Source organism: Euphorbia lathyris, chromosome 3, assembly GCF_963576675.1.
Source record: "Euphorbia lathyris chromosome 3, ddEupLath1.1, whole genome shotgun sequence".
NCBI classification, from domain to species: Eukaryota; Viridiplantae; Streptophyta; class Magnoliopsida; order Malpighiales; family Euphorbiaceae; genus Euphorbia; species Euphorbia lathyris.
The window spans coordinates 103,170,574-103,183,620 of record NC_088912.1 but is presented as its reverse complement, the minus strand read 5'-3'; positions in this window follow the sequence as shown (position 1 = coordinate 103,183,620).

Genomic DNA, 13,047 nt, shown 5'->3' with positions numbered 1-13,047 from the left:
GTTATCCTAATCATTCAACCCATAATATTAAGTTTTTAAAGTCAATATTTTCTCTGCTTATTAAAAGCAGAGACATTCACATGCCTACAGGTATATAAATACAAACCAAGAGAAGAGTAAATGTGACGGGTTTGTCGAAGCCCGACAAAATTGATTATAATTTTTTACTGATTCCTCTATTAGACTATGTTGGAAAATTTTGAATAAAATTATTTAGTAATTTAAATACCAACAAACACCTCCTTTCATGAATAGTCGTGTCTGTTGTGAACAGTCGTGTTCGTATGTGAACAGTCGTGTCTGTCAGTGTACAGTCGTGTTCATTCGTGAAAAGACATATCCTTTCGAGTTCTATTTATATAGAATGGATTGTCAAATTCACAGTAAGTTAAAAGTTGTTGAAAAAGTTTATGAAAAAACTCTCTGTCTGTTCACGGTGTTTTGTTTTCCTACTCCGGTGATAACTAGGCTACACACGGTTTGAGTTCGCTTGCGTAATCTGTTGTATCCTGGGAGACGATCGTCAATAGCGACGACATCTGTCTTAAAGAAACTGCTAATACAGGCCTCAGATTTGTCTAACTCCATTCTTTTAATTTTCTAGTTTTACTGTTTATATGTTTTTCTGTGTTTGTTTGTTTTTTGGTTAATCACATCTAATATTTTTAAGACAGACATAATCGTTTGTCTTACATTCTTAAGACAGATGATCGTTGTCTAACATTCTTAAGACGGATAAATTTATGTTTTCTGGTTTTCCAAAAAACACATACAGAAAAATTGTTTGGAACAGATTCTTAGTTCTTTTTCGAAGTGCGGATATAAATGCATTGTTCCAATCATCAAAAGATAAATATTATTATTGTTATCAGCACTAACCAGGTTTTGTTGATGTTAATTTCGGAGTTGGTGTAGTTTGTGAGTAATAGTAATTGTATGAAAAATGAAACATCATATTTTATTGCCTTTAGTTTGGTGCTAAATATTTTTTCTGTATCACCTGGGAAGTATTCAACACTTCCAGGAATAGTAATAGTAAGATCAGGTCGAATCCCAAGAGAAAAATTAACCTTTTAATTCAAATGAGCAAATAAAATAAAAGGGGAGGTTGATTGTGATGGATGATTAAATCAAAATAAACAAGTAAAGTAAATTGGAATTCAATAATGAGAAAACCTGATTTAAGAAATTGGGTTCATTGGGTGTTCGTTGATCCTTGATTTAAATGATAAACAGATTAAAATTCAAATCTTTGATTAAAGAGTATAAGGATTACCTAATTCACTCTTTCACTTTCCCTTAATTTATTAATTTAAATGAAGCATCTAAATCAACCTAGTTATTAAGAAAAGGGAATGAAACATATCCAATTTCTCATTAACCGAATTAGGATTAAGAAAAGTTTATCAAATCAATTCCTATTGAGAGGAACGTCAACAAACAATAACAATTGACTAAATTTTCTTCTCAGTCAATCTCAAACAAAAACACGATTAATAAAGATCGATTTTTGCTACTTATTGTGATTCATTCAAGACAACTACGGATCAAGAATAAATACTTAGCAATAGAAGATTGAATATGATTCAATAATCATAAAAAGAAATGAAGAAGAAAATCAGAACTTGAATTAATACCTGAAAGATTTAATACATGAAACCTCACAACTCAACCAAATGAATTCCCTCTTGAATCAGAAAATAAAACTTAGCTACTCATAATGAAAACAATTCAACAATACAAATGAAAAACTATAAAACCTAGTTCTTTTCTCTAAGGAATGTCACGCCTCTATTTGTAGGGGAAAACCCTAAGAAGAACGATTAAAATATCCTTAAAAGATAAGGAAACAAACTAAATCTCTAATTAATAGGAAATATTCAAATCCCAACTAAAATAAGATACAACAAAATAATATAATATCTCAAAATCAAATCCAAAAATATCTTCTTTTCTCTTCCAAATTCGTCCAGCCATGTGCCCACACCTTAACTGAACTTGGCTGCTTTTCTCAATTACAGATGAGACAGGACATGCCCACGCCTTAACTGAAACTGGTCTCTGATTTGCAAATATTCCAAAATGCTTCAAAAAGCCATTAATTTTCAGATTTTTCACCAAACACCCTAAATTTTCTCCCAAAATAAAATATGAGATAAAAACATCAATTGAACACCAAATATTTTCAAATTACATAGAATAAGATAGAAAGTAACAAGACTAAAATAGTCTTGTCAAAATGCTAGTATAATTAATCATTTTCATCCTAGTGTTAATCATCACTCCTCTTGCAAACAATTCTTCAATCCTAATTACCCTACCTAAAAATTAATCTAATTATTTTAAGCCTTTTCTTTTAGGCAGTGAGTTGAATATGTAGCATAAAGAATTCTTTTGCAAGCTTTATCCACCAAATTGTTATTTCATCCAAATTCTTTTGCGGTCTTTCTTTATAATTATTATTTAGGACATTGAGAAATATCAATTCGGAAAATTCTTAGCTGCATATAGGAATTTCAGTGGATTAGAGTATCTTGCTAGAGAGACGTGGTTGATTATTACATGGTGCATACATGTCATTTTCTCTCAAAGAACAACGCAATTCAATGGGCTTCAATCCATAAATCCACGAGCTATTCTAAACTTACTTTTCTTGATAAAATTGTTATTGTTACTATGCTTGAATTTGATTTTTTGGTGTGCTCCATTTGTTGATTTTGGCTTTTACCGATTTTATTTTTCTAACGTTCTTTGAGAGACAATTCTTTATCTTTATCATGGATTTAGTTAAGTCTTTATCTAGTAAGCCTAAGAAAATTCGGGTCAAAATTTTCTTTATTGGCAACAATAAATGAAATTCTGGCTCCGTGAATTGGGTCTTTTTTTCTGTGATCATAAATGATGCTAAAGAGAAAATTTTCACGGTATAGATACCCATTTTTTCCGGGGTAATCTCTCATTTTTTACAATTTTTGTCAGTTATTTTATAAGTATCATATTGTAAATACTTGCAAAAATACAACAACTTTGTGAGTTATTTTATAAGAATTGTGTTGTAAATTCTTGTTAAAAATAGCAAAATATATTTTCTTAAATTAATGGGATAAAAATATAAAGGAAGATTATTCCTTACCAAAATAATATATATTAAAAAATTAAATTAAGCAATTTCACGTATTAAGAATTTGTAGTTTTTTTAGTTAAATATTCCTAATTACTATTTTTGTTTGTTTGATCTATTTAGGAATTTATACCATAAGTCTTACATTGTTTAGAGAAAATGACTTGAAATTAAAATTTTAATTAATGTGGGTGTTTAAGGTTAGATAGTATAAAGGGTTTAATAAATTGATAAATAATAAAATAAGGAAAGGATGCAATTTTATTATTTTAGTGCCAGAATTTTACAAAATCAGGCCCAGGAGTCAAAGGTGGTGTAAAGATTAAAGTCATAATAAAAATACAAAAAAAAAATTGATTGTACTCCCAAGCCCAAACCCCAAATCAGTTACACTCACCTTCTTCTAAAAATAGTTTAGAAGGTTCACATACTAATAAACCATGATTAGCAAACTAATTGAGATTTAACAATATCTATATATATATATATATATAGTGGTAGGGCCAACAAGGTAAGGACAGAAAAGAAAGGACCATGAAAGAAGTGATAGAAAGGCAACTCAAGATAATATATCTGGATTCTCAAGGAAGTTTCTACTGTTCCCCATCCCTCTCAGCCACAACAGACTCCTTTTGTACTGACAAACCCATGTTACATTTAAGTCTCTTTTTTGCTTGCATTTATGTCTGGTATACTTTCTAGAAGAGGAAAAGAAACAACATTAAAAGGGGAGTTAGAAGGATTCTGGTGAGTGCCTATGTTATAGAAACAACCTAGATCATTTTTTTAACAAACTTAAGAACTTTAAATGAGAGGGAGGATATGGCATATTCATACCTGAATACTTAAGGATCTTCAAAGTTGTATGTTTTTTTCTCATCTATACTATATATAATTACGGAAGCAGAGAGAAATGAGAAGAAGTGTTTTAGAGGTCTTTTTGATGAGTTGTCAACGTAGTAAAAAATCAGATCAAAAATATTTAATTAATTAAAAATAAATATTTAATTAATTAAAAATAACAAATTTATATTTATAATATATTAAATAATTACTAGCCTATTAATTAAAATAATAAAAGAAAGCAAGAGTTACAGGAAGATGAAAAAACACAAAGCAAAGGAAATCCAAAAGTCACAAATAAACTTCTATATAAAGCATGATAGATAGTATTTCACCATTATATTCTTTGGTCACGATAGATAGTATTATATTTCTGAAGGTAAATATTCGATTTTTTTTCATATGTTGTAGTTATTTTGTTCTCAATTATGTTGTTGTTTTATTTTTATTAAATAATAGTTGTTATAGTTTCATCTTTCAGATTCATTTCTGTTGTTACCTAGGTTCTATACCTCTCGCTATCTTATCCATGTTTTCTTTTTTATTTGTGTTTTTCTCCAAACTGATATATTCAATTGAAGAAATCTAACAGAAATAGAAGATGCATGAACAACTAAAACTGGAAAACACAAAAGTGTCAAAAATTACAACAAATTCTTATGTTTCTCAAGGTAATTATTCTATTTTTTTTTCATATGTTGTAGTTATTTTTGTTCTCAATTGTGTTGTTGTTTTCTTTTTATTAAACAATAGTTGTTATAGTTTCATTTTTCAGAGATAAAATTCCATTTCTGTCGTTACACAGGTTCCATACCTCTCGCTACCTTATCCATGTTTTCTTTTTTATTTGTCTTTTTTCTCAAAATGACTAAAATAAAGCTTTTGTAAATTTGTATTCTTTTTTAGTATATGTTGCTATGTGTTATCGTTTCGATTGCTAACTCTTAACTAAAATTTAGATTTTCGGCTTTATATGAACTCAATTTTTGGCTTTCTCAATTGTGCTGTTGTTTTATTTTTATTAAACAATTGTTGTTATAGTTTCATCTTTCAGAAATGAAATTCCATTTCTATCGTTATCCAGATTCCATACATCTCGCTACCTTATCCATGTTTTCTTTTTTATTTATTTATTTTTCAAAATGACTAAAATAAAGATTTTGTATATTTGCATTCTTTTTTAGTATATGTTCCTAGGTGTTATCGTTTTGATTGTTAACTCTAACTAAAATTTAGATTTTTGGCTTTTTATGAACTCAATTTTTAGTTTTAATTGAAGTTATATTAATTTTTCTAATTCGGAACATGTTGAAATCCACTCATTTTTTTAGTTTGAGTTTACCTAATTGATATGGATTGTATTTTTTTTATTTTTATGCATTTTGGTACAAATAGATATAAAGTTTCACACGGTAGTTGTTCATTGAAGTTTGAGACATATTAAATAAAATATTAAATAGATATTGAAATATTATACTTACAATGAAGTTTATTTCAATATAAATTATGTTATATTATTATTATTATTATCAAGAAGTTATTTTTTTCCCAATTTTCTAGACAATGAGATTGTAAGCGTCTAATACGCTTGATAAGATGTTTATTCTTGAAGAATGTGGATTATGCTATATACGAATTCAAAATCCAAAAATTAAAATAAATTTTAATACTCAAAATCCTAAAAATGTACATTAATTATGGATATTGAGATAATTGCTTTTGCAATATTGGCTTATATAATTTTTAACTATTATATTATGGTTCGTACAAAATTGTTAGTATTTCAAGAGTTTTTAACAGATGAAAATGAAATATGATCATAGGACAAATTATTGAAAAATATTAATTAAAAAAATATTATTATTTGAATCTCTTCAAATTCTCAAATGTTGAACATAATGATTCTAATTAATATAATTAATTTCATATATTAATTATAAAACGTTTTTTTTGTACTGAGTGGTTACAATTACGATTTAATTCTATTTAACTAAAATTAATTTATGGACTTAATACTTCATTAAGAAAAAATAAAATGTTTAATTAATGGGCAAAAAGTATTTTCACTCTCCTCTTTATACGCTTATGTCTCGACATTCTCTCTTATTTTCAAAAAAAAAACCCGAGAGGAAGATGGTTCTCTCCTAATTATCTTTTTCGTCCCTTCATTTTTTTTTCAATTCTTTTGTTTGTTTTTCTTACTGACAAAATTCAAGAATATATAATTATTAGAAAATATTAATGAAGTCAAATAAGTGATATCTGCGAGTATGACTGATATTCTATATAGTGAAAGAATGAAGAACAAATTGATCGAATGTCTTGATGAAATATTTTCGAGATGAAAATAGGAGAAATCATCATCTTAAACTGATTTAATTAGATATATTGGGTTATTGTAGCAGAATGAATAATTGAATTCGAATACTTGGTGATCATGAAATTCCATCACCCAAAATAATTATCATCAAGATGAATTTGTGACTAATTCTTACGAATTTTATTTTTTTATATGTAACATATTGAATTGATAAAGTTTCTTCATATGCAACATTAGAAAAGTATTGATTGTAATAGTTTATAGAATAATATATTGATGTTGCTTCCATTTTAACATAGATTGTAATTCTTTTGTATCGTAGATATAATATTTCATTTTAATTGTAGTTTAATTCAATTTTTGTTTAACCTATATTGTAATTCTTTTGTATCGTAAATATAATATTTAATTTTAATTATAGTTTAATTCAAATTTTGGTTTTTTATTATATTCTAATATATTTCTTAATTAATCTGCTATTTTATTATTATTGTTTCACGGAATATTTAGAATATGAAAATGTATTAAAATTCCTAAAAAGTACAAATCATTGAGTTTTGTAAAAATAAATAAATCATTCATCTTTAGTTAAAATTCTATAAAAAAAAGTAGTCAATTATTTTTAAAATTAATTTAATTTGAATTAACATTAAAATATATATATTAATTTCAAATATACATCATATAAATTTTTTTATAGCATGATATAAAATTATTTAAAAGTAAATATGTCAATTTATTTATTTATCTAAATTATATAAAAGTTTCATACCCCGTGCATCGCACGGGTTTTCGACTAGTTTTTATAAAAAGTCTGTACATTAAAAAAAAACTCTTTTTTTCCCTAATCCTAAGTTCTAAAATAAATAGTATATCAGGAGAACATGATTTGTACAATAAGTTTCATTAATAAAAAAAACTATTACAAAGAAAAAACGGAACCAAATGATAGATAAAAGAAATGGGATGCAAAGAAATACTAGAAGATTGAAGGCCTAAATAGAACTATGAATGAAGAAGTTTAAGGAGGACAAAGAAGAAAAGGGGAGTGAGAGGCATACCAATGGTTTAAGTAGAAAATGAAGGGCGAGACTTAGGTTTTCTAGAAAGTTAAATATATAGATAGGGTTTGGAAGGTTCATAAAAATGGGTTGGGTTAAGGACAATTTAGTGGGATGGGCTTTTGAATGGAACTCAATTTTATGTGTGATCTATGCAAACTAAATTTTTGACATTCTATAAATATTCTAGATTAATTAAAGGTACCATGGAAATATTGAATGAAAATCATTCAACTCAATATTTCATAAACAAGAATTACACAATTGTATTTACTGGTGATAGTGGCCTTGTATTTGAAAATTATCAAAATTAAAGACTTTTCTTATCTTTTTTTAGCTTATGTGTATTGACTTGCTGGAATGGTTCAATTTACACATCTATGTTATGGGGTTAAAAACAACTAATAAAAATATTTAGATGGACTAATTTATGCGCCTATATTAGAGAAACATAAATTAGATGTTACAAAAATGATAAAACTTTAAAACAGATTAATTTATGTGCCTATGTCATAGAAACATAAATTAGACGTTGCAAAAATGATAAAACTTTAAAACAGACTAATTTATACGCCTATGTCATAGAAAGATAAATTAGACGTTATAAAAATTATAAAATTTAAAAACGGACTAATTTATGTGCCTATGTCATAGAAACATAAATTAGACGTTACAAAAAATGATAAAATTTAAAATAGACTAATTTATGTGCCTATGTCATAGAAAAATAAATTAGACGTTACAAAAACATTGCAAATTAAAATGAATTAATTTGCGTGCCTATGACATAGAAACGTAAGTTGGACGTTACGAGAAAATAATGAAATTTAAACGGACTGATTTATACGTCTATGTCATAGAAATAAATTAGATGTTACACGAATCAATAAGGAATTTAACGAGTTAATTCGTTGTTCTAAGTAGTAGGAGATATGAATTAAAATGTTACCTAAATCCATAAAGTCTAAACGATGTAATTAATGATACTACGTTATATAAAATATTATATACCTACGACATTAATCATGTAACAAAATTATATGCCTATATTATAAAAAATATAAAATAAAATACAAATGAAATCAAGATAAATCAAATAAGATTAGCACAAAATCACATCTTTTGGTACCAATTTTGGATGGGGTATGGTGATTACTCAAGGTTTTCTTCTCTCTACTTACCCATTAGATTATAGGTTGTTGAGACCCTATGTGTCACATGGTACTTTTTAAATAGTTTTTCAACTACACGATTGCATAAATGAGTGCCTCTATCATTGATGATCATTGTTGGTGTCCCATACCTATAAAAAAAATGTGACTTTTGGCAAATCCTACAACAGTCTTAGAATTATTAGTCCTAGTGGCTTTTGTTGGTCCCGTGTGATTAGTTCCAAGGGGGGGGTTAGGAACTAATGTAACTTTTTGCTTAATTAATCTTGCTGACTTTATAATTTTAACGAGTTTATTGACTCAGCTTTTGGTCAGCTTGGCCAATCTTGATGTAAGACAGCTTTGGTCGGATGTTGACCAAGACTGTTTCACTTGTGAGTAGGGAATTGACACTTTTATGATCAGCTTCCAACTCAGCACATTAATTTACTCCGTATCAGCTTTAAACAGTTTATATGCTGAGTAAATATGACAAACAACACATGCACACACACACACACATATATATATATATATATATATATATATATATATTGAGTGAGTTAGAAGTTACTCAGTATCACTTATCCTGGTTCGGCCTCTCTGCATATGTCCAGTCCCCAGACTCCTCCGGGCTTTTAGAATCCAATACTGAGCTCTTTAAGGGTAGAGCACAAACCGGTTACAAGGCAGTTGAATATGCAAGAGTACCTTCTGTTGAAACACCTTTTCCACAAGATTTTGATTTGACAAAATCATCCATGATTAAGAGGCAATTAAATTTAGATGCTTTGATTTAATTGTACTAATATGTTTGTTCAATATTGAGTACAAAAATATATAAAGTAAAGACAGGACAAAAGTCAGCATAAGCAAAGCTGAGTGGAAAGCAACTCAGCATGACAGAATGGAAGCTGAGTGGAGTAAAACTCAGAAGCAAAACGAAGCTGACTAAAGTTGAGGATTTCTTCAGAAGCGGTTACACAGAACGGAGCTGACCAAGTATGCACTCAGCTTAGAAGTCGAACATCCGAAGATTACGAAGAAAGCTGAATGTCAGTCAGGACAGCATGAAGGATCCGTTCACTAAAGGACAAAGTCTGCCAATCTTCTGCACCAATAATTGGAACCTCGAAGACACCTAAAAGACTAATTCCAAGAGTCATGGGACGTTGGATTATTGGTAAAAGACAACTGGCACAAAAAGACAAGCCAGACGCAAGAAGACAAACCTGACGCCTGAAGAAAACAGTGAAAGGGAATGGCGGAGCAGTCTGAAGACTAACCAGAAATTGTTCCCCAAAAGAGCCGTTTTGGTGTTAACGGTAACAACAATTCAAGGATCCAAATCTGCAATTTCCTTCTATAAAAGGACAATGAAGAACCTTGGATTATAACCGAAGTATAAAAGAGAAAAATAAAAAGAGAGAAAATCTTGAAAGCACTCAAATACAAAAGGATCTTACACCCACTTTTCTATTCTCTGTGTAAATGCTAGTTTGATTGTTGTGTAATCATCTAAAGTGTTCTTTAGCATAAAAAGAACAAGTTTGTGATCAATAGGAATATTGAGAGTGTTAAGCTGAGTGCTTGGTTGTAAGTATTCAGTGGTAGAGAAATCTAGGTGCTGGGTTGTAGCACTTAGTAGGAGTTGAGTAGACGAATAGAGGAAGGTACTCTTGCATATTCAACTGCCTTGTAATTGGTTTGTGCTCTACCGTTAAAGAGCTCAGTATTGGATTCAAAAAGCCCGGAGGACTCTGGGGACTGGACGTAGGCAGAAAGGCCGAACCAGGATAAGTGATACTGAGTAATCTCTGAACTCTCTCTTATATTGTATGTGTTGTTTGCTAAATTTACTCAGCATATAAATTGGCTAAGCTGACCTTGAGTAAATAAGTGGTGCTGAGTTAGAAGCTGACCTCCAAGAGTGTCAATTCTCAACTCACAAGAAAACAATTTTAGTCAACATCTGACTAAAGCTGTCTTCAAACATATCTCACCAAGCTGACCAAAAGCAGAGTTAATAAACTCTCAAAATTACTTCCAGTCAGCTTAATTAAAATGCAAAAAAGTTTAATTAGTTCCTAACCCCCCCCCTTGGAACTAATTATCAGGGACCAACACCTTCCTCTATTCGTCTACTCAACTCCTACTAAGTGCTACAACCCAGCACCTAGATTTCTCTACCACTGAGTATTTACAACCAAATACTCAGCACAACACTCTCAATTTACAATTGATATAACTTGCTCTTTTTCAGATAAAGAACACCTTAGATGATTACAAAACAATCAATCTAGCATTTACACAGGAATAGAAAGTGGGTGTAAGATTTCTTTCTTGTTTTTGAGTGCTTTGAACTTGTATTTTTCTCTCTTGTATATTCTGTAATTCGGCAAATGTCCAAGTGATATCTTTGTCCCTTTTATAGTTGTAATCTGAGGATCAAATCATTTGAATTTGATTTGTCCGTTGAATCCAAAACGACTCTTTTGGGAGACAAGCTTCTGGTCAGCTTCAGATGTGCAGGCCAATCATGTTTTCTGATTTCTTCAGATGTCAGGCTTGTCTTCTTCCTACAGGCTTTGTCTTCTTGCGGCAGTTTGTCTTATAGCATCGAACAGTTGACCCATGCATCTTGGAATTTTGCTTTTGCGTAATTCAAGGCTTCTATTATTAGTGCAGACAGTTGTCGAATTTGTCTTTTAGCTAACCGATCATTCATGCTGTCCTGAAGATCACCCAGCTTCACTTCAATAATCATTGTCTTTGATCGTCACCAATTCTCATACTGAGTTCTTTTTCCACTTAGCTTCCGTGGTCAGCTTCGTTCTGTAGGATCTATTTCTTGAAGCAGACTTCTTTTGTGTTGAGCTTCGTTTCACTCAGCTTCTTTGATCAACTTCATTCTGAAGCTGTTGTTCTGAAGATGACTTATCTTCTCTTATGCTGAGTTGCTCTTCATTCAGCTTGTGTTGTGTTCTCATGCTGACTTTGTCTTGTCTTAATCTTTATTTCTTTTTGCATTTATATTTATACTCAATATTGAACAAACGGATTAGTACAATTAAATCAAAGCACTTAAATTTAATTGTCTCTTAATCATGGATTAAACTTAAATGATTTTGTCAAATCAAAATCTTGTGGAAAGGTGTTTCAACAAACTCCCCCATTTTGATGTTGGCAAAATATTTAATTTATGAAACTCAGTATTGAAATTCCCTATGATTGAATTACATTTTATTCTTCTGAAATTACTCCCCCGTAAGGGTTGCATATATTGTCTTAACTTAACTCTAAACCTTCTGAGTAATTAGAGAAGACATGTTTATACTGACTTAGTTCAATCCTAGACTTTCTAAGATCTACTTCAGATGAACCTAGGTCAATTTTCAGAAGAGTTCAATGTTTACTCAGTTTGATACATGAATAGTTTTTGTATCAGAGTTAGTGTGTACTGAGTATTTTTAATTTGAAGTTATTTGTTTGTTCAATTTTTAGACAGATCAGCATATATCATTAATAAGCATCGCATATAGTTAAGTCAATTTGAATGAAAGGATACTTAACATATATATTCGAGTCATCAAGCATAAATACAGAATAAGCTAAGTCCTAAGATTGACTAAGCTATTGCTTCCTATTAACTTGTGCTTGATGAGCAGCCTGATACAATTTTCCTTTGCCTTTTTCTTTCCGCTGCTTACTACTTGAAGCTTCACCTGTGTCTTGCTGAGTTCCATCAACTTGTGCTTTCTCCCCCGTTTTGCCACCATCAGGCGGAGGAGGATTGAAGGTATCATTGAGAGCAGCACGAGTCAGCTTGACTCAATATGCCTTGAGACGTTTTGTGCTTTCAAATAACCCATCAAGCACTGGAACTCCATCATCCAGAACTGTACCAGGGACGCGAATCGATTCGCTAATCATGCTGAGCATGTATTCCTGTGACTTAGCTAGCCAAGATAGTGCTTCCGCTAGCTGGGCATAAGATTGATGGTACATTTTAAGATTGATGGTACATTCCTGTGACTTGTCGTAAATGTCACGATGAACGTTTGTGTGACGCACATAGCGAAATAGGCTTTGAGTGGTTTGGAGGATAGTGTTGGTTTTGACCACATCAGTTTCCATCTCCTCTTTACTCAGATTCAGAAGACGGACAACTTCACTAATTTCATCCATCGTACATTAGGAAGATGAAGAGAGAAGGTCACGAGTACCAGTCAGCTCAAAAGACAGCTTGGTAAAACAATGATCTAACTCAGCAGAGGTAGCATAGCCCGTGTTGACTGTAGGTAAAACATTGATCTGTCCTTGAAGTGAATTCATGTGATTCACCATCATCAATATCAGCTCAGTCAGCTTGATAAAGGATTCTTGCTTGGGTTGCTGGGTTTGGACTGAGGTCATGACACTTACTAAATCTTTGAGATTCTTGATCTCATTGAGAAGCTGAGTGACAGACGAAAACTCTTATGATTCAGCATTTGCAGACCCAGCAGCATCGGCATGAGAAGTGTTTAAATCTTGGAGAAGATGTTGAGC